This window comes from Cervus canadensis, chromosome 12 (genome assembly GCF_019320065.1).
Source record: "Cervus canadensis isolate Bull #8, Minnesota chromosome 12, ASM1932006v1, whole genome shotgun sequence".
NCBI lineage: Eukaryota > Metazoa > Chordata > Mammalia > Artiodactyla > Cervidae > Cervus > Cervus canadensis.
In genome coordinates, this window is record NC_057397.1 from 29,669,023 (window position 1) to 29,692,158 (window position 23,136).

A 23,136-nucleotide genomic window follows, 5' to 3' on the forward strand; every position below is an offset into this window, starting at 1 on the left:
TTCTCTGTTTCATATATTTAAATTTCCAGGGAGATGATGAAATGACACTCTGAGCCTTATTTAATAAGATTGTGAAGTGTCTCCTGGAAGCAAGAAGGCTCACTTTCTTCTGATTTAATTTTATGGCACATAGACATTCAGGAGTTCAGTTCAGCCAAATGACAACCAACACTTCCATGGGTTACAGAGTGCTCCCGCATATGCTTATTTGCTCTTCAGAGAGACCTCATGAGCTGGATAGCCAGTTTTCATTCCTGCTTTACAGATGAGGAAACTGAGGCATAGAAATATGAAAGTGCTTTAGCCTGGATAGCGCAGCTGGTAAGAGGCAGAGCTTGAATGGAGAGCAGGTGTGTGGACAGTGCCTGGCACGTGCCAGCCTGTAATAAACATTTGTGGAATGAATGACTCCCAATGACTTCAGACTTCTTGCTGTATTTCAAAACATTATGTGTTGGGTTGTCACACCATAGTTGAGTTGTGACTAAGGGATTGCCAGGCCTAATCTAACACCTCTCTTTTTCAAACAGTATCTGCTACAACATAATTTCTACAAAAGGGATGAGCTGGAAAGCCCTTTGAACTCATTTCTTGGAACTGATCATCTCTGATGTTTGAAAAAGCAAATAAGTTGGTTATTTTTTCCCCTTTTTTCAAGCATCCTATTTTTCCCCCCTCTGATTTGGAGTTGCCATTGGACACATGGTTCTCTTGGTTGTGTTGACAACTTTCTTGTCTCTTCCTGATCATTCGAGATCATTTTTAAGGACTGCCAATCACTGTAGGTTTTCATTGTAAATGAACTCAGTTAAGCCACCTGGGTTTATGAGCAAGTTCAAACACAGAGATCATAGGTATTATAATTTTTTTGAAGTGTTTGACATCACTGCTGTGTTTTTTGAAGTGTTACAATTACTGTAGTATTTCAAAAAACAAACAAAAATCCTCAACTTTTCTCCTTCAAGTGTAACTCTGTGTATCCTAAAGTATGTTTCCGCCACATGGATAACCTTTAATGAGAGAGGAAAATATGGCCATTACCTGGTGGGAGGAATTGGGAAGGGCTATGGAGGAAAATGAGAGATGGGGTGGGCTTTCCCATGAGGAATTTTAGGTGTTGAAACCCTTAATGAAGCCAGACTGAGTCATCTGCCTGTCAACGTTCTTTTGTATGGGGGTGGAATAAAATACTTTTGAAACCTGCCTCGTTTCAAAACCTACTTTACCTTTTCCAATCCTCAGGGATTTTTTTTTCCTTCCCTTTTTGAAAAATTCCTGTAATTACAGGCTAAAACTGCTGATTCATGAAACTCAAATTATGTAACATGTTATTCCTGACAGAAGCAGCCCCCACATTATGTTAAGGGACTCTGTTTTCCTTTACCTATTGCATTCTTTATGGTGGAGTCTTTGTTCTCATTTCACTTTTTAAAAAATTTAATGGAGGAGAAGGAAATGGCAACCCACTCCAGTATTCTTGCCTGGAAAAGTCCATGGACAGAGAAGCCTGGCCGGCTGCAGTCCATGGGGTTACATGACTGAGCATGTGTGCATGAGGATGGAGGGAGATGGGTTGGTAGCAATAAGCTGGTAGAACTTTAAAAAAAAATTAATGGAGAAAGATAGTACTGATTCCATATCTGGTAGTTCATGTCAAAGAAATTTTAACTCCATACTAACTCTGAGTTGTCATTGCTGAAGAAGACAACATGGAAATCTGATGTTGGAGGCTGTTTCAGAGCCTCAAGAAGTAAAATGTTATTGCCTGTCTGAAGCTGAGCTAGAGTTTTCAAGGAGAACTAGGAAGGGTAAAATCTTCTTGCCCTTGACCAATTTCTCAGGGCCTTTCCTGTGTCTGACAGGTCCCGAAAACCTGCTTTTGGGACATCTCCTTGTAGCCACAGTTTCTTCCATTATTCAACACTGAAATCTGTTTTCCTGCAATGAGGGTGAGTGAAAGAAGGGTGATTATGTATGGCAAATTGTGCAGGCTTCCCTGATAGCTCAGTTGGTAAAGAATCCACCTGCAATGCAGGAGACCCTGGTTGGATTCCTGGGTCCGGAACATCCACTGGAGAAGGGATAGTATTCTTGGGCTTCAAGTCCAAGCTGAAGCCCGCTCCAGTATTCTTGGGCTTCCCTTGTGGCTTAGCTGGTAAAGAATCCACCTGCAATGGGGGAGACCTGGGTTCAGTCCCTGGTTGGTAAGATCCCCTGGAGAAGGGAGAGGCTACCCACTCCAGTATTCTGGCCTAGAGAATTCCATGAACTGTATAATCCATGGGGTTGCAAAGAGTCAGACAAGACTGAGTGACTTTAAAAAGCAAAAAAGAGAGGGATAATATGTAAGATGGAAAGTGGGCTTCCGTGGTGGCTCAGATAGTAAAGAATCTGCCTGCAATTCGGGAGACCTGGGTCTCATCCCTGGGTCCCATCCCTGGGTCCCATCCCTGGGTCAGGAAGATCCTCTGGAGGAAATGACAACCTACTCCAGTGTTCTTGCCTGGGAAATCCCATGGACAGAGGAGCCTGGTGGGCTACAGTCCATGGGGTTGATACAACAGAGCGACTAACACATCTAATATATTCAGATGCACAATCGAACTCATTGGCGGACTAGCCAATCTACTGGCTGCTGGATGGAAAGTCCTCAGTCCACTGGGGCTTCACTAAGGACTTGACTGACTGCTTCCTTGAGTTGAAAAATGAGAAGGAACTTTATTATTCTAGTTATTTACCTCCTTGTTTTTTAAAATAAAAATAGGTCGAAGTTAAAATAATCTGATTTCCAACTCAGCATCCACACATGCAGACAAATATGTATAAGGACGAGTATATAGGCTATATAATCTAATGCACATATATATTACACATGTGTGTGTCGCTCAGTTGTATGTGGTCAGCTAAAATGGAATATAGAAATCATCTCCTTAATTTCTTAGTTTCCCAAGAAAACACTGTATGTCATCTTTTTTCTCATTTTTATTTTAGTTTGTCTCTTATATTTTCTAAATATTCTTTTTAATTAAAAATATATGCCCTTAAATTTAAGCAATTGAGAAGTGTGTAAAGGAAAAAAAATAAGTCCTCTTCACTCTAATCTTACTGACGAAGGTAACCACTGCTGGGTTTTTATTTTCTTCTAGTCTTGACCCCGTGCTTATATAAGTATGTATATCTGTAAATATACACAAAGTTTTTTAAAAATGGGACTCATCTATACAGTTTGTCCTTTTATCTCTTATTTAACACCTTATCATGAACATCTATAGGTCCGCATCATTGGTTTTGACAGCTGCATAATATTCCACTTTGTAATTAATTTATCCATTTTCTATTTCTCTTATCTATATGTTCACTATTTTGTATCTTTTAAAAAAATATTAAATCACCAAAGTAATACATTTTTAAGAATTTTTAAGAAAAATTAAAAGAAGAAAAAGAGGAAATAAGAATCATTAGTAAACCTACCACTCAATCACTGTTAGTATTTTAGAGTATATTTTGTAAGCTTTCATATGTATGTGTATATCCATATTTCCAATGCCATTAAAAATTTCCCTTATACAGGGTTGTTTTGTTGCTTAGAGAATCATGTTTGTTTAGTCAGCCAACGTCAGAGATTCCAGGCACTTTGGAGCCAGTTCTTTTACTGTATTTCCTGGCCACCTGCCATTCCCCAAACCTGAATAACACTACTGGAAATTTATACTAGTGCTCATAAAGGGGATGAGGTGAGGGTGTGGGATGGACCAAAATAACCATCCAAATCAGCATAAAGCATGTATCCTGTTGATGGAAGTGAGTCAACATTTGTGTTCTGTGCACATCTAAAATACAAGATATTTAAGAAGAGCAATGATAGAATATTCATATATCATCAATTATGGTCATAAAAGGAAAAGCAGAAATAATGGACCTGAACCAAGGGGAAAGAGTTGAATTCAGTTGAAGATTAGAACTGTTGAACTTTAGATGTTTTGAAATAGTCTCCTAATGATAAGTACATTGTGTGGAGTAATTGGCTTAACAGAGCTCCCTCCAATGGTAGGAATAGGTGACCTCGAAGTTTCTTGTAATCCTCATCTTATAAGCTGTCTCAGAGTTAGTAACAGTTGATTTAGAATAATTTCATGCATACAACTGTCTAGTTACTAACCCCACCAGCTTTTCCAGACAGTGTCTGTCTGGGCTAATCTCTCCACCCTCTTTTTCTCCTACACAAGCTGTGACCCACACTTTCCTCCTGTATCCTTCTGTGGCTTCCCCCCACTTTCTGAGAGTTTAGTCTGTCTTTTAACCTTGTTCTCTTTATTCTCTTCTTCCTGCTTTTGCTTTAAGAATATTTCTCTCTGTCCTTTCTCCATTCCACCCTCTTTATTTTGGTCTTGAGCAAAAAAGATACTAATCATGGCGATGCTGTTAAGAACAAGCCTTTAATAAGGAAAAGGAAAGCTTTTAGTTTGGGAGGAAAGGTAGATATTATAAAGAACTGGTGTTTGAGAATACCCAGTAATTCCTTCCAAAATTTCCACAGAAGTCTCCACCCACCTCTTCGTCTCTAAATAAGCTGTTTTTTTCCTTAAGCATTGGCATGTATGATAAAATTTAAAACTATTTATAATTTTTTTTATTCATGTCATGGCAGTAGCATTATTTTGTGCTTTTTTTTTTTCTCATTGAAGATGTTAACCATGTTATAGATTGAGTAGTGTTTTGGTCTTAAAAGCTCACTTCTAGATAAGATCACTGTTCCCTTTAGAAAATATTGGGTAGGCAAAAAAGTTCGTTTGTGTTAAGTTTAGACATCTGGTTTAAAAGCAACCTCTTTGTCTTTAAGTAGAAGACTAAGAAGGTTCAGTTCAGTTCAGTTCAGTCGTATCCAATTCTTTGCAACCCCATGGACTGCAGCACGCCAGGCTTCTCTGTCCATCACCAACTGTTAGACCGAAGGTTAGCAGTCTTTGAGAAGTGCTGTGTCAGAGTTCCAAACCCTCTTCTTCCAGCCTTTCATCAGCAGAGAAATGCATTGTTGAGAAGCACATGTAGATCAGCCTTCCATTCTTGGGAGTTAGAGAAGTGGTGCTGGATGCAGGAATATCCCTGGAAGCTCTCTCAAGAGATACATGTGGGTGATTGAGCCCAGGTAGCTGACTTTACAGCAGCTCCAGCTCACCTATAACAAGGCCTGAGCCAAATATTATAAGGAGCTCAGGACCAAGGCAATAGCTATTTAGGCTGCACTGAGAATTAAGGCCTGTTTTTTCATAAGCAGGAATGAAAAAGGTTTTAAAAAGATATTTTTACCCAGCTTCCAGACAGCCTGGTGGTAAAATTGATGATGGCTTAAACATGAAAGCACTGTTTTATTTGCTTATTTGAACCTGGACCACTGTTAATAAACAGTCAGAAGTTAAGACTTTACTGTAATTTAAAAAAATTGGTTCTTAGTTTTATATTTCTAAGTGTACATATTTGTTCATAGTTTACATTTTAGTCCATTTCAACATCAATACTTTTCTTTTTCTTTCTAATTCATCTGCTTTTACCCCCTACTCTCTCTTCTCATGAATTTTTGGTTTAATTTATTTTTTGTTTGTTGGGAAATTATCTTTTTAATTAATGAAAGATACGATGCTTCAGTGTTTGGCTGCAAAGGATTTTTCAGAGATTTATGAAACTATGCCTCCTTCCTTGATTTTTGTGTCTGCCATATGCTGTGCTGTGCCATGCTTAGTCGCTCAGTTGTGTCCGACTCTTTGCAACCCCATGGACTGTAGCCCGCCAGACTCCTCCATCCATGGGAATTCTCCAAGAAAGAAAGTATTCAGTATCCAGTAGTATCCAGTAGAGTGGGTTACCATGCCTTCCTCCAGGGGATCTTCCCAACCCAGGGATTGAACCCAGGTCTCCCACACTGCAGGCAGATTCTTACCATCTGAGCCACCAGGGAACCCCCGTGTCTGACATAGATTTCCTTTATTTCTAATTCCTACTAACATTAACATCATTTATTTCTGTTCCTGCCTTTAAAAGCCCACTCAAGTGTGAACAGAAGCCCCTGTCCCATTGAATTTATTTGTTGCTTTAATCAGTCTTTAAAACAAAGAGGTAGGTGACTTAGCCAGCAAAATCAAATTCACTCAGGCATAGCAGAGGAATTATAGTTCAGGAGACCTGGGTTTGATCCCTGGGTTGGGAAGATCCCCTGGAAAAAAGAATGGCTACCTACTCCAGTGTTCTTACCTGGGAAATCTCATGGACAGAGGAGCCTGGCGGGCTACAGTCCATGGGGTCGCAAATAGTCAGACAAGACTGAACGACTAACACACTTTATAGTTTAGGACGTGCAAACTATAGTGAACTGTAGGTGAGTCCAAAGAACAAAGGAAAGGAGAGGTCTTTTCAAGAGAAAAGGAAGAGAAGTTGGGAGGGACTGTTTTTGAACAGAAGTCCTTTGGAGGAGAGAGAAATCAGGGTTATGGCAGCCCCTTATTGGCTTAGTTGTTGAACTTCTCATTGGCTGGGCTGATGCTGAGCGAGGAGAAAACTTCCTTCCTCCTGCAGGGGTGTATGAAGTAAGCATCCTGTTGAGGTCTGCAAGCAGCCACCACCAGGGTAATGTGTGAAAGCACTCCCTTCAGGGCTTTCTGACTGTAGTTTATCTTATTTTTAAATTTAATTATTTTTTAAAACAATTTTGTCCCTATTAAAAATTTTTAATTGAAATACAATTGACTTACAATTTTATATTAGATTCAGGTATATGACCTAGTGATTCTATATTTTTATACAATATAAAATGGTCACCACGGTAAGTCTAGTTACCATCTGTCACCATACAAATTATAGTATTATTGGCTGTTTCCCCTATTCTGTACATTACATTCTCGTGACTTATTTTATAGCTGGAAGTTTGTCCCTTTTACTGTTCCTCACCTCTGTCACTCATCCCCTACCCCTCCTCCCTATTGCCAACCACCAGTTTGTTCTCTGTATTTATGAGTCTGTTTTTGTTTTGTTATGTTTGTTCATTTGTTTTGTCTTTTAGATTCTACTTACAAAAGTGAAATCATATGGTATTATCTTTCTGTCTGACTTATTTCACTTAAGCCTAATACCCTCTGGGGCCATCCATGTTGTTGCAAATGGCAGTGTTTCATTTTCTGTGACTGAGTAATATTCCATTGGGGGTCTCAAAGAGTCAGACACAACTGAGTGACTGAACTGAACTGAATATTCCATTATGTATTGCCACATCTTCTTTATCCATTTATTTGTCAGTGGAGCCTTAGATTGCTTTCATATCTTGGTTATTGTAAATAATGCTGTGATGAACACGGGGCTGTTTCTGTTTTCTTTAGGAAAATACACAGGAGTAGAATCGTTGGATTGTATGGTAGCTCTGTTTTTTAAATTTTTGAGGAACCTCCCTACTGTTCTCCATGATGGCTATACCAATTTATATTCCTACCAACAGTGCATGAGGGTTTATTTTTCTTTACAGTCTTAACTAACATTTGTTATTTGTTGTCTTTTTGATGATAGCCATTCTAATAGGTGTGAGTGATATGTCATTGCAGTTTTGATTTGTGTTTCCCTCATGATTAGTGAAGTTGAATATCTTTCATGTGTCTATTGGCCATCTCTATATTGTCTTTAGGGAAGTGTCTGTTTAGGTCCTCTGCCTATTGTAAAATTGGGTTATATGTTTTGTTTTGCTTTTTTCTGAAGTTGAGTTGTATGAGTTCTTTGTGTATTTTGGATATTAACCCCTTATCAGAGATATCATTTGTAAATATTTCCTCCTATTCAGGAGGCAGGCTTTTCATTTTGTTGATAATTTCCTGCCTTGTGCAAAAACTCTTTAGTTTGATGTTTACTTTTGCTTCTGACCATTTTAAATGAGGTTTCCGTTTTTCATTTTCACACTCTCATTGGAACATTTTAGGAGTTAAAAATTTGCCTTTGAGATGCAGAATGATATATATAAATTGCTTTGTCTTTCTGTGTAGAAAAATAATGTATTTTTGCTTCATCTAAGCGTAAAGAATGATGCATAAGAAATTAACAGTGTTTATCTATTTTGGAGGTTGGGTGATGAGAACTAGGTGGGTAGGGAAAGGGGAGGGAAGCAAACTTTTCACTGAGTTTCTTTTATATTTTCTTGGGGTGTTTTAACCAGGTGAATATATAACCCCCTATAAAAAATAATTTAAAAAATTATGACTGTGAGTTCCCTGACTTCAAATATATATGTATATTTCTGTTGTCCCTTTTCCATATGTCTTTAGTAAAAAATTTTTAAGAATGCACATATAGATGAGTCTCAAAGGATTGGTAGTATTTTGTAGGCATCTGGCCCTGGCTTTGTTCCCTTTCAGGAGCACTCTCAAGTCCTGTGACTAAATTCATTATGAAGCCTTCCTATAGGAAATTCTAATATTGCAAATATGGCCAAACCTTGAGTTATTGTTGGCTTCTTTGAAGAACAATTTCAGTTAAATTGTCTGCAGCATCCTACAAACTGGATATTCAGTTTTTCCTAATAAAACTGTTATATAATAGCAATATAATCAGTACACAGTTAGGTGATTCCCAACCACCCCCCCACTTTGATATCTTGTATCCTATCATCATGGTTATATTTCCCCTACTTAAAATAATATGAATTTGGTCTTTTAGAAAATAAAGATTTGTTTATTTTTAGTATTCAGATAACTCTGCTCTTTTCAGTGTATGCTAAACCCACGAGTTTCATTCATCATGATTTTTGTAGTTTTTGTCATTTGTCATATGTATTTTACCCTTTGGAGAACAAAGAGAAACTAGTATTTATTTTGTTCCTACCATGTGCTTGGTGCTTTAGAGATATTATTGCATTAAATACTCATAGTAACTGTGGGGTAGGTGGAGGTTTCATTTTACAGATGAACAAGTAGGATCTGGGCTTCCCTGGTGGCTCAGCAGTAAAGAATTTGCCTGCCAATGCAGGAGACCTGGGTTATTCCTGGGTCAGGAAGATCTGCTGGAGAAGGCAATGGCAACCCACTCCAGTATTCTGGCCTGGGAAATCCCATGGACAGAGGAGCCTGGTGGGCTACACTCCATGGGATCACAGAGAGTCAGACACGACTACAACTTAGCAACTAAACAACAATGGCAAATTAGGGTTTAGTGAGGCCTTGAAGGTGGCCTCGTGTGGCCATCACGGGGCAGCGCTGATCTGAAGCTGGTCTGGTCTACTTAGCTTTACCAGGGGGTCCCCTCTGCCTTTGAGAAGGGGGTAAAGTCTGAATCCTTTCAAAGACCCTCATCAGAGAGAACAGGCAAAATTGATTTATAGGTAACTCTGATTACCATCTACTGATGAGGCTGTGGTTAAATGAGTTTTGAAAACTGGCCTTTCATTTTTACTGTATGGTTCTGAGATGGTATTCATTTTTCATCTAGAAACTGCTGCCAGACCTCAGGAAAGAAGCTGACTGAAAATGTTTTAAATATATTACTTCCCTAATAGAAAGGAGCTTAAAATCCTAAATTTAATTCCTGAATATGTTAAATTCTGAACCTACAGAATTTGAATGTCTTATTTGTTATCTGTAGAGCTGTCAAGTTAATACTATTAGCAGCCAATATCCAATGAACTTTACCAACTCTAACAAATGCTGTTGCCATATTCTAAAATCCTGTATTGGTGATAGCTGGCCTCATTTATATTAATCCTTGGAAAGAGAGCCATCCGCAGATATCATCTACCATTTTGCTGATTCTTGTTGGATATTAGCTAATGCAAGAATATTGTGTCTTGGCAGAAAGTATTCTTTAAAGGATGAGCTCCTGTTAAACAAGTAGGGATGAAAGAGCATTTATGATTCTGTTATCTAATAAAATATACTTATGTTTTGAACAAATGGTGAGAAAGACACTGAGGAAATTCACATGACTCGAAAAGTTTAAAATGTCACAGAGGTGAATGGAGAAGACAGAATAAATCCATAGCATATTCTCTTACATTTAATATTTTAAAGAGAAAAGCAGCTTTATTGAGACTTAATTGATATGCCATCAAATTAATCACTTTAAAGTGTACAATTCGGTGCTTTAGTCACAGAGCTGTGCAGGCACCGTCACTATCTAATTCTGGAACGTTTTCATCATCCCCGCCAAAACCCTGGACTCATTAGCAGTCTCTCACCCTCATTCCCTGCCAAAGTCCCCCCACTCCCCTCCGGCCGCCGCTGCGCCCTCCGCGCTCTGCCTCTCGCAGGGATCGATTTATTTTCCGTAGCTATGTGCTCAGTGGCTAAGTCCTGTACGTTCTGCGATCCCATGGACTGTAGGCCTCCAAGCTCCTCTGTCCCTGGGGATTCTCCAGGCAAGAATATTGGAGTGGGTTGCCTTGCCCTCCTCCAGGGGATCTTCCCGACCCAGGGATCGAACCCAGGTCTCCCTCATTGCAGGCGGATTCTTTACCGTCTGAGCCACCAGAGAAGCCCCTTCCGAAGCCCCTTCCGTAGGTGTTTGCCTATCCTGGATATTTCATAAAAAGTGAAATCTTACAGGAATTTGCTGGCGGTCCAGTGGTTAAGACTTGGTGCTTTCACTGACATGGCTACGGTTCAGTCCCTGGTGTAGGGAACTAGGAAGTGCTTGGAAAGCTGCTTGGAGTGGCCAGAAAAAAAGTGGAATCTTACAATGTGTGGTCTCTTGTGACTGGTTTGTTTTACTTAGCATAATGTTTTTGAGGTCCATCCACATTGTAGCATATAGTACTTCATTTATTTTTATTGCTGAAAAATACTCCCGTTTTTCAGTATATCATATTTTGCTTATTCATTTATATATTAGTGGATAGTTGGATTGTTTCCACTTTTTGACGATTATTAATAAGGCCGCTGTGCATATTCATGTGCAGGCTTTTGTATGAACATGTATTTTCGTTTTTGGGTGTATACCTTGCGGCGGAATTGCTCGGTCATGTGTAACTCAGTTTAACTTTTTGAGGAATTGCCAAACTGTTTTCCAGTGTCTGCACTGTTTTTCAGTCCCACCAGCAAGGTTTGAGGGTTCAAATTTCTCCACATCCTCACCAACATTAATTATCTGTCCTTTTTGGACTTTCGTCATTTTAGTGGGTTTGAAGTGGTATGTCACTGAGGTTTTGGTTTTCATTTTCTTAATGGCTAATGATATTGAGCATCATTTATGTGCTTGTTGACCATTTGTAACCTTCAGAGAAATGTCTATTCCGTTCCTTTGTCCATTTTTTAATAGGGTTATTTGTCTTTTTTGCTGAATTGTAAGAGTTCTCTATATATTTTGGATGCGCAGATTATATGATTTACAAACATTTCTCCTATTTTGTGGATTTTCTCTTTTACTTTCCTGATGGTTTTCTCTTGAAGCACTGAAGTTTTTCACTTTGATGAAGTTCAGTTAATTTTCTCTTCTGTCACTTGTGCTTTTGATGTCATGTTATTCACCTAAGAAATTATTGCCTAGCCCAAGGTCACAGAGATTTACTACTGTGTGTTCTTTTAAGAACTGTCTTAGTTCTTACTTTTAGGTTTTGGTCTGTTTCAAGTTACCTTTTGGTTATGGTGTGAGGTAGGGGTTCAGCTCTATTCATTTGCATGTGGATATTCAGTTGTCCTATGTTGGCATTCATGTTGAAAATCAAATGACCATAATTATAAAGATTTATTTCTGTACTTTCAATTTTATTCTACCTTAAGTTTTTATTTTTTGAGGTATAGTTGATTTACAATGTTATGTTAGTTTCAGGTGTACAACATAGTAATTCAATACTTTTATAGATTATACTCCATTTAAAGTTATTATAAAATATTAGTTATGTTACCTGGGCTGTACATGACATCCTGTATCTTATTTACTTTATACCTAGTAGTTTGTGCCTCTTAATTCCTTTACCCTATCTTTCCTCTTCTTCCACTCTTCTCTCACTGGTAACGGGTCATTTGTTCTCTGGGTCTATGAGACTTTCTTTTTTAATAGTACCTATTAGTTTTACTTTTTATTTTATTTTTTTGAGGGAGAATACTTACAAGTATTTTATTTGAATAAAACCATTATAATGGCCATTAAAATGATGGGAAATATGGTGCTTATTCTGAAAGGAGGTTATAGCATCACTGTATTTACAGAAGAGGAGGCAGCAAAGGTGTACATCTGGGGGTGAAATAAGACTGTAAACTCAACTCACATTAAATACCATAAAAGTAAATAGAGTCAAAATACACCATTATTTACATGTGACTGAGAAGGAAGGGAACATTACCGACTTAAACTTTTGCGTAACGTGTAATGTTTATGTTAGCAAAAGCCTTCGAGTTTGTGTAAAATGTGTGCCTTAATCTCACCCACCGCTAGGTTAAGACACTGAAGCTGAGACTGATTCCTTCCTGATTTTACAGCTTTATTCTTGATATCCCTCTAAAAAGACACCAATATGATTGTGAAGATGACTCATACCTATAATTACAAAGTACCACATTCACATAACAACAAAATCCAAACGAAGTATACTACGATTGTTTTACCTCTCAATTACTACTGTGTACAGTACATCATAAGTAGGCATAGTGGTGCATTTAGGAGCTGATTGTACTCTCTGTGTAAAATTTTAGGAATGAGCACATCCAAGTGTAGGGATACTTCCTTATCTTACAAATTAAAAGCAAGCATTTTCTATGTAAAGTTTTTATTCCTGTGTAAAACAAAGACAACTCCTGAGGGTCTAACAAGGAAAAAAATATACAACATTCAAAGCACTATTAAGTCATGAAACAAAGACAAATCTGAGGTAGAAGTCAAGCAATATAACCCACAACCTTTTTAGGGGAGTGATTATTTCCAGCAACCATCATGTCTCTCCAGTAAGATCTAATTTTTAAAAAGTCCCAAGTTCCAAAAAATTAATAATTCATTTTCTACAATCAGATGTAAAACTATGACCAACAGAAAATACAACGTAAACTTTTGTCATGTTAGCAGAGTAACTAATTTTACTAAAAGTTGCTGACACTTCTATCAGTAGTAGCCACAGGGAGGCCTTTGGTTGTAACCATAGTGTCCATATTGATGGGGGTAGTAAGGTTCTTGTCTGTGCTATGGGTAATTGTCACCCCAGGACCGTCCATGCCATTGATTGGATCAGTTGTCACTTGGCCACCCCCGTTTGCTATCCCTACCTCTAAGCTGTCTGTTATCTTACAACCGATTGCCTCTGTTTCTCAGGTTGCCACCAGCTCTGCTATTCCATTCCTCAATAATCAGAGGAGACTCAGGAGGGTGTTTCAGGTATTCTTGGTATTCTTTGTCATCTTCTGTGAATCTGCAAACATCTCTTCAAAATTTGGAACAGCTTCAGAAGTGTCAGTCATTCTGAAATTCCCAGGGACTTGAGGCAGCTGTTGTGTTTAATGTTTAGATTGTGTAGATCTCTGGTCCAGGGTGCTGGCACAGGACCTCTGTGTACACTCCCTCAGCTCTCCCAGGTAGCAGTGAGTTTTACTTTTTAGCTGCCACATATAAGTGGAAAGCTCTATCTGTCTTAATGCCAGTGCCACACTGCGTTAACTAGCCTAGTGTGGCTTTGTAGTAAGTTTTACAAACGGCAAGTATGAGTCCTCCAACTTTGTTCTTCCTTTTCAAGATCACTGTCTTATTTTGGGTCAGTTGCATTTCTATATGAATTTTAGGATCTGCTTGTCAGTTTATGAAAAAAATGGCAAGGAATTTTGATAGGGATTGGATTCACTCTGTAGATCAATTTGGAGAGTATTGCCACCTTAACAGTATTTAGTCTTCAGATCCATGAAACTGGGTTGTTTTTCCATATCTTAAAGTCTTCTGTAATTTTTTTTTAAATTTATTTTTATTTTTGGCTGCGCTGGGTCTTTGCTCGGTTTGGGCTTTCTCTAGTTGGTGAATGGGGGCTGCTCATTGTTGCGGTGTGTGGGCTTCTCATTGTGGTGGCTTCTCTTGTCGTGGAGCACAGGCTCTAGGGCGCACGGGCTTTAGTAACGGCAGCACACGGGCTCTGTGGGTGCAGCTCGTGGGCTCCGGAGCACAGGCTCAGTAGTTGTGGCGCATTAACTTAGTTGCTCCATGGCATGTGGAATCTTCCTGGACCAGGGGTGGAACCTGTGTCCCCTGCATTGACAGTTGGACGCTTATTCACCAGGGAAGTCCTATAATTTCTTTTAACCATTTTCTGTAGTTTTCAGTGTACAAATCTTGGATTTCATTAAAATTTATTCCTAAGTATTTTATTCTTTTTGATGCTGTTGTGAATGGAATTATTTTTTTCATTCATTTAATATTTACTCATGCTACTGTACTTGATTTTTTGAGTATAATTTATATAACAATGTATTAGTACAATGATTTTTGAATCTTGAACTTGTATTCTTCATTCTTTAAAAAATTTTTATCTTTAAAAGCTCTTAATTGGAGGATAATTGCTTTACACTGTTGTGTTAATTTCTGCTGTAAAACAGTGTGCTTCAGCCGTATGTATACATATATCCCCTCCATCCTGAGCCTCCCTCTCACTCTTCCATCTCACCTCTCTAGGTCATCACAGAGCACTGAGCGAAGCTCCTTGTGTTATAAGCAGCTTCCCACTAGCTATCTATTTTACACATACTAGTGTATGTGTAAATAAGTTCTTGCTGAACTTATTTATTAGTTTGAATACTTTTTTTTGGAGAACTGATTAGGATTTTTTATACAGTCAGTCCTCAATATCTGGGAGTTTTGCATCCCCAGATACAGAGGGTGGACTGTATTCATGTATTGTTTTATATAAGGGCTTCTGGGTCCAGTGTGGTATCTGCAGGGCCTCCTGGAACCAATCCCCTATGGGTACTAAGAGACAACTGTATATAAGATCTTATCATCTGCTCATAGAGATAGTTTTTCTTCTTCCTTATCAATCTTTTAATCAAAATTTTATAATTTTTTTCCTTGCTTGGTTGCCCTGGCTAGAACCTTCAGTGTTAAGGAGAAGCCTTTTCTCATTCCTAGTCTCAGGGGAAGAGCATTCAGTCTTTCACCATTACATGTAATGTTAGCTGTGGTTATTTGTAGACGCCTCTTATTAGCTTGAGGAAATTCTATTCTATTCAAAGTTTATCATGTTTTTATAATTAAAGAGTGTTAAATTTTGTAAAATGCCTTTTCTGCATCCATTGAGATGATTGGGTGGTTTTTGTCCTTTATTCTGTTAATACAGTATATTACATTGATTGGTTTTCAGATGATAAACAAACTTTGAATTCTTGGGATAAATCATATTTGGTCATGCTATATAATCCTTTTCATATGTTCCTGGATTTGGTTTGCTGGTATTTTGTTGAGGATTTTTGCCCCGTATTGATCTATAACTTTCTTTTTTTGTGTGATATCTTCATTTGGGTTTGGTATCAAGATAATACTGGCCTTGTTGATGAGTTCCCTTCTTTTCTTTTCTATGGGTGGTGGGAGATTTTGTGAAGTATTGGTATTAATTCTTCTTCAAATATTTGGTAGAAGTCACCAGTGAAGCCATCTGGACTTGGGCTTTTCTTTGTGGCACTTTTTCTTTTTTTTTTAATTACTAGTTCAGTTTCTTTTTTTGTTATGTATAATTCAGATAAGTACTACTTCTTCTTGACTTAGCTTCATAGCTTTTTTCTTCCAATGAATATGTTCATCTGATTATCTACCAGATAATTTGTTGTATATAGTTGTTAATAATATTCTTTTAAAATTCTTCTTATTTCTGTGAAATTGTTAGTGATGTTCCATATTTCATTCCTTAGTTCAGTTCAGGTGCTCAGTCATGTCCGATTCTTTGCGACCCCATGAATTGCAGCACGCCAGGCCTCCCTGTCCATCGCCAACTCCTGGAGTTTACTCAAACTCATGTCCATTGAGTCAGTGATGCCACCCAGCCATCTCATCCTCTGTCATCCCCTTCTCCTCCTGCCTTCAGTCTTTCCCAGTATCAGGGTCTTTTCAAATGAGTTAATTCTTCATATCAGGTGGCCAAAATATTGGAGTAGTCTTCTTTCTTTTATTCTTGATCAGTCTAGGTAAAGTTTTTCCAATTTTGTTAAAATTATTTTGAAGAACTAACTTTTCGTTCCATTGATTTTCTCTGTTGTTTTTCTATTCTGTGTTTCATTGATTTCTGCTTTAGTCATTATTACTTTCTTCCTTCTGGGTTGGTGGGGAACAGCAGTTCAGGAGAGAGCATAGAACAACAATTACAGAAGAATCAAAAAGAATGTGATAGTGGAAAACATATAAAAGTAGAAGAAGGAAGAGGAAGAAGTAGTACTGAGGTCTTTATCCATCCTTGGCAGAGAGGCCAGTACCCAGAAATGCACTCCTAGGCTTTCTAAATCTATATATGGCTCTGGGACGGAAATTCCTGAGAGTAAAGTGTATTGTTGGAACACAGCCTCTCCTATAGTGTAGTTATTGCAGTAATTGAATTACCTCTTTCCATTTAGTTCCTGTAGCATGCTCTGTTTTGGCAACACTGAATGTCCAAACGAGTAGATGTGATTCTTTTATTAAAATCTTTTTAGCTGACTTAGGGAATAGATAATAGATATGAAAATGCTTGCCATAGTTAAGGGCACAAAATAGGCACTTGATAAATGTTGGCTGGTATTAACTTGTCCATAACATTCTATAGTATTTAATAGCCTACAGTAGGGAATTTGCAGTGCCTAGGTTATAGTGTTTGATCTGCCAGTAATTTATTAAATGATCCTTAGCGAATGACTTTATTTTCCTTGACTTTAAATTACTCAAAGTTCTATCTTCCTCTAAAATTTTACAGTTCTATTCATGTAGAGAAAAAGCTTGTGTAACTATAGCTTCTTCTTTTAATAGAGGTGGAAGTTGTTATTTTTGTTCTCAACTTTTACAATTTTGACTAGGGTACACTGCGTGAATGAGATTCTTTATAGCATTATCTAAAGCCAACCACTGATTTGTTTGAAAACAAAGGGTTTCTTTGCAGTGTCATTTAGCCTGGCCTTGCCATGAATCCAAGAATTATTCTACGCTAATCAGAGAACAGTAATGCAGTTGTATTTAAATTTAGAGTTCCACCGTCATTCACAGAGATGAATCGAGGTGAACAAGTACTTCTAACTTAATTTGCAAAAGTTCTAAATGTATTGGTGGAATTCTCTGCAGGAATCATAGTGAAAAGCAGGTTGGAAACTTGGCTGAGATCCTAAGAGACTGTTGGAGAAACTGTCATTGCCTTTTGTTATATTTGTTTTCTGAATCTGTGTGATTTTTAATAAAAAAAAAAATTCATGGTCATGTAGATTTTAGAAGCAGTGTTACACCCCATTTTGAAATGTTGATATATGGTGTGACAGAGAATGAGACTGTGTGGTTAGTTACCTTAACTTTTAAAGGAAGACAATGCCTAACTTTCAAATGCTGTGCAAAATCAAAATCAAATCAAAACTCCCTTGTTTTCCTTTACAGTCACTGCATGTGATACTGACACCTGTGTATTCTGGTTCCCACGTGGGTGCTAGTTTTTCCCACACCAGCCAAGTCTGAGACGCGAGCTGGACGTCCTGCAGGTTAACTCAGTGTTGACACTGTCTTCGTGGCGCTCCCACAGGTGAAGGGTTTAGTTCTAGATACCTGCACTGTCACCCTTCAGCCGCCAGTTGCAAATCCAGGTTGTTACCTGGGCTTCTGACCAGAGGCTATAAATCATCTTTCCACCACTCCTTTGGATTCAATTAATTTGCTAAGTTGCTCTCAGTACACAGGAAAACAGGTTACTTACTAGATTACCTCCAGTGCACCAACTTGGAAGCTCTCCGAACCTCTCCTAGGATTTTTTTGGAGGCTTCATTGCATAGGCATGGTTGATTAAATCATTGACCATTGGTGATCAACTCAACCAACAGCCCCGAACTCAGCCAACAGCCCCGTTCCCCTCCCGGGAGGTAAGGGAAACTAAAATCTCCAAGTTTCTAATTAATCAGATTGATTGTCCTGGCAACCACTTCCCAGCCTTAAATTACCTAGGGGCTTGCTAAGAGTCACTGCATTGATATAAAGTCAGGTGTGACTGAAAGAGACTTATTATGTGAATAACAAAAGATACCTATTTCACCTTTATCTCTCTTATCACTTAGGAAATTTCAAGGGTTTTAGGAGCTCTGTACCAGAAACAGATGGATCGAATGTGCGTGTGTGTGTGTGTGTGTGTGTGTGTGTGTGTGTGTGTACATGAAAGTGAAAGTTAAACACTACATTTAAAATTGAAGTGACGTAAAAAAAATTGAAGTGACGTAAAAAAAAATTGAAGTGACGTGTTCATCACTCAGTCATACCCAACTCTTTGTGACCCCATGGACTGTAGCCTGTCAGGCTCCTCTGTCCATGGAATTTTCCAGGCAAGAATACTGGAGTGGGTTGCCATTTCCTTCTCCAGGGGATCTTCCCAACCCAGGATTTAATGTGGGTCTCCCTCATTACAGGCAGATTCTTTACCATCTGAGCCACCAGGGAAGCCCTGTTTATCCAGCAGTATAATTGAGTAAGAGCTGTAACCACCTTATGTGAAGCCCATTTAAATATATCAATTTTATATTTATTTACATGTATTTGCATATCTTATAAATATGTAAATGTATGTTTATATATCTTAATAGAAATCACAATCTCATAGTACTGTACCTTGCTTCAAAATTATTAAAGTTATGAGAACTAAAACAGTTTTTTTTTCTACCTCTATTAAAAAAATACACTTCAAATATCCATTTGAGCTTTCATGGGAAAACCAGGAGGCAATCATCCAAGTGTAACTGTGGGTTTTTCTTTTTTTAAATTCCTGCCATTAAAGTTCATTAACCATAATTCTGTGTAGAAAGAATTATGTTCAAACTTAAGTTCAGTTTTAAAAGGAGGGAAAAGTGGAAAACAAGTTGCGAAACAGTAACTTAGGTAATGGATGTTGGTAATGAGTCATTACGGTTTGTTGTGTAAGTATGTACAGAAATGGGAGGCTCTATCAGGCATTCGTTATGCATGCTAAGTCGCTTCAGTTGTGTCCAACTCTTTCTGATCCTGTAGACTATAGCTTGCCAGGCTTCTCTGTCATGGAATTTTCCAGGCAAGAATGCTGGAGTGGGTTGCCATGCCCTCTTCCAGGGGATCTTCCTGATGCAGGGATCGAACCCATGTCTCTTTAGTCTCCTGCATTGGCAGGCAGGTTCTTTGCTAAGAGCTCCATCTGGGAAGCCCCTATCTGGCATTCAGCTCTCCTAAAATAACAGATTCCCCAAATCCTTAATGAAAAGTACAGTGTACATGTTCCATGGAAGTCACTTCTCATGCACTTTCTAATCATTAAAACATAAAGCCTGGGTCACTTGGAAAACGTTTTGGGTGAGTGGTTGTGTTGAAAACTAGGTATTTGTAGGGCAATTCTACTCTGCTCTACTCTGGTCACCATTTGCCCTTAAAACTTTCTGGGACCCACCTGATCTAGCCCTGTCTTCGTGGGCAGGATTGACTTTCTGACTTACTTTTCTTGGTTAAAAAAAAGATGCAGGAATAATAAGCAAGGAGCACTTTCTCATTTCCTCTGAGGTAGTTAGCTACAGACTTAACATTTTCAACTTAGAAAGCAGTTTTATTTTATTGTCTGTCATTAAAGTTTACCACTCGGGTTTCAATTTTTATGTTTCTCTTATAATTAAAACAGAATGAGTCTGTGGACTGTGGTATTTAATAGAACCTTTAATTGAATCTTTAAACTTTAGTGTAATTATATGTAAAAATAGGATGTTTATTTAAAATGGGTATGTTATAAAATGGAATAAGTGTCATTGACAGGCATTGTTGTATACAGAAGTAGCAGATTGCCTCATCTATTTTCAACTCCTGTGACAGATTATATTAACAGTGGCTAAGAATGGGGGTCTGGATGACTCCAGACCATAGTTCAAATGGTGGTTCATCAGTCACTTAGTGTAGAAACTAACTGAGCCTTTGTAGTTGACTGGTCACCTCACATCTTTAAAAACAGGCTAAAAAATGGAGGAAAAAATTTGCCCTCATTCTATCCTGCATACCAGGAGAGGCTAATCTTCTCAAAGCTCTTTTTAAAAATTGCATGCTACATTTCTTAACCTACAATAGCTCTTTATGAGTTCAAGTCCAAACTCCTCACCCCGTCCTACCTATCTAGACTGATTTTGGGCAACGCTTCTACAGAATCAGTCTGTGCAGTTAGATCAGTTTACTTTGCAGAGGAGGCAGGAAATCTGGATTAGTTGTTCCCCTTTGGAGTAGATTTTGACTTTTCAAATCTAGCTTTTAGCTTCAGTGTATAGACTTTAAAGGTGTGTGTTGGTAAACTAAACAAAATCATTGTATTCACTAAATGTTTATTGAATCCTGGACTGTGAAGTCAAGTGGGCCTTAGGAAGCATTACTACAAACAAAGCTAGTAGAGGTGATGGAATTCCAGCTGAGCTATTTCAAATCCTAAAAGATGATGCTATTAAAGTGCTGCACTCAATATGCCAGCTAATTTGGAAAATTTAGAAATGGATACAGGACTGGAAAACGTCACTTTTCATTCCAATCACAAAGAAAGGCAATGCCAAAGAATGTTCAAACTACCATACAGTTGTACTCATTTCACATGCTAGTAAGGTAATGCTCAAAATTTTTCAAGCTAGGCTTCAACAGTAGTGAACCAAGAACTTCTAGATGTACAAAATGGATTTAGAAAAGGCAGAGGAACCAGGGATCAAATTGCAGACATCTGCTGGCTCATAGAAAAAGCAAGAGAAACATCTACTTCTGTTTCATTGACTATGCTAAAGCCTTTGTGGATCCCAACAAACTGTGGAAAATTCTTAGAGATGGGACTACCAGACCACCTTACCTGCCTCCTGTGGAACCTGTATGGAGGTCAAGAAGCAACAGTTAGAACCAGACATGGAACAACAGACTGGATCAAAATTGGGAAAGGAGTATGTCAAGGCTGTATATTGTCACCCTGCTTATTTAACTTATATGCAAGTACATCATGTGAAATGCTGGGCTGGATGAATCCCAAGGTGGAATCAAGATTGCAGGAAGAAATATCAGTGACCTTAGATAGGCAGATGATACCACTCTATACCCTCAAGATGGCAGAGCGGAAGGACATGTGCTCATCTTCTCCCGCAAGAACTCCGAAATCACAACTAGCTGCTGAACAACCATTGGCTGGAGATTGTTGGATCCCACCAAAAAAGATACCCCATGTCCAAGAGCAAAGGAGAAGCCCCAACAAGCTGGTTCAGTTCAGTCACTCAGTCTCATCCGACTGTTTGCTACCTCATGGACTGCAGCATGCCAGACTTCCCTGTCCATCACCAACTCCTGGAGTTTGCTCAAGCTCATGTCCATTGAGTTGGTGATGCCATCCAACCATCTCATCCTCTGTCATCCTCTTCTCCTGCCTTCAATCTTTCCCAGCATTAGGGTCTTTTCTAATGAGTCCGTTTTTCGAATCAGGTGGCCAAAGTATTGGAGTTTCAGCTTCAGCATCAGTCCTTCCAATGAATATTCAGGACTAATTTCCTTTAGAATTGACTGGTTGGATCTCCTTGCTGTCCAAGGGACTCTCAAGAGTCTTCTCCAACACCACAATTCAAAAGCATCAATTTATGCTGTATCTTAGTTCCCTGACCAGGGATCAAGCCTTTGGCCTTTATAGTGGCAGCTTGGAGCCTCAACCATTGGACTACCAGGAAAGGTCCCTCATTATTTTCTTTAAAAAAAAAAAAATCTTATTTTTTTTCATGCATATAATATTTTCTGTCTCTGTGAAGTTTTTTTTTTTTTGTAAATAAAAACCTTTGTCTATTCCTAGTATTCTATTTCCTATTTTTAATGTATTCTAGTTTTTTTTTTTTTAATTTTGTTCCTTTATGTTAGAGGTTTCCTTTAAGTGTTTGATAATTATTTAAGAGTAAGACATTACTTTGTCAACAGAGGTCCGTCTAGTCAGGGCTATGGTTTTTACAGTAGTCATGTATGGATGTGAGAGTTGGACTGTAAAGAAAGCTGAGTGCCAGAGAATTGATACTTTTGAACTGTGGTGTTGGAGAAGACTCTTGAGAGTCCCTTGGACTGCAAGGAGATCCAACCAGTCCATCCTAAAGGAGATCAGTCCTGGGTGTTCATTGGAAGGCCTGATGTTGAAGCTGAAACTCCAATACTTTGGCCACCTGTTGCAAACAGCTGATTCATTTGAAAAGAGCTGATACTGGAAAAGATTGAGGGCAGGAGGAGAAGGGGATGACACAGGATGAGATGGTTGGATGGCATCACCGACTCAATGGACATGAGCTTGAGCAAGCTCTGGGAGTTAGTGATGGACAGGGAAGTCTGGTGTGCTGCGGTTCATGGGGTCGCAAAGAGTTGGACACGACTGAGTGACTGAACTGAACCGAAGACACTAAAATAGGGGCTTCCATAGTGGCTCAGATGGTAAAGAATCTGCCTGTCCATTCAGGAGACCTGGGTTTGATCCCTGGGTCAGGAAGACATCCTGGAGAAGGAAATACCAACCCACTCCAGTATTCTTGCCTGCAGAATCCCATGGATAGAGAAGCCTGGCAGGCTACAGTTCATGGGGTCACAAAGAGTCAGACATGACTGAGCAACTAACACTTTCTAGACACTAATAGCATTTATTAAAAATGGAATAAAAGTTCTGTGATCTGGATGGAACTTGTTAAAAATGGAGACCATCACAGATTTCATCGGCAGCCTCTCTTTTCTCAGGACCATACAGTTTTCCCAGGTAAGAAGCCTCTCATCTCCTGCCTGTTGATGCCCTAAAGCCTGAGCCTCTTCTCAGGTCCTGCAGACTAGGTCCGTGGGCTCCTGCCTGGCACCCCTCTCAGGCCCTCAGGTTTTCCCTTCTGCAACTTTACCTGCTTCCTACTCCTCCACAGGCTTTCTGTCTTCAAGTAGGATGAAGTTTGTGTTGTATCTTCCCTATTTTGAAGTGATTTCTGAGAAGACAAGGTGAAACATCTTTACGCCAACATTTTAAAACCAGAAATT

General features: G+C 38.7%; 1 protein-coding gene and 1 pseudogene across 2 annotated transcripts in view; one reads left to right on the forward strand and one right to left on the reverse strand.

Annotated features, from left to right (window-relative positions):
- Positions 1-23,136, forward strand: part of LOC122450994 (serine/threonine-protein kinase Sgk3) — a 110,555-nt gene that overhangs the window by 2,093 nt on the left and 85,326 nt on the right. The gene's annotated exons all lie outside the window — the stretch shown is intronic.
- Positions 13,054-13,406, reverse strand: LOC122450995 (annotated as a pseudogene).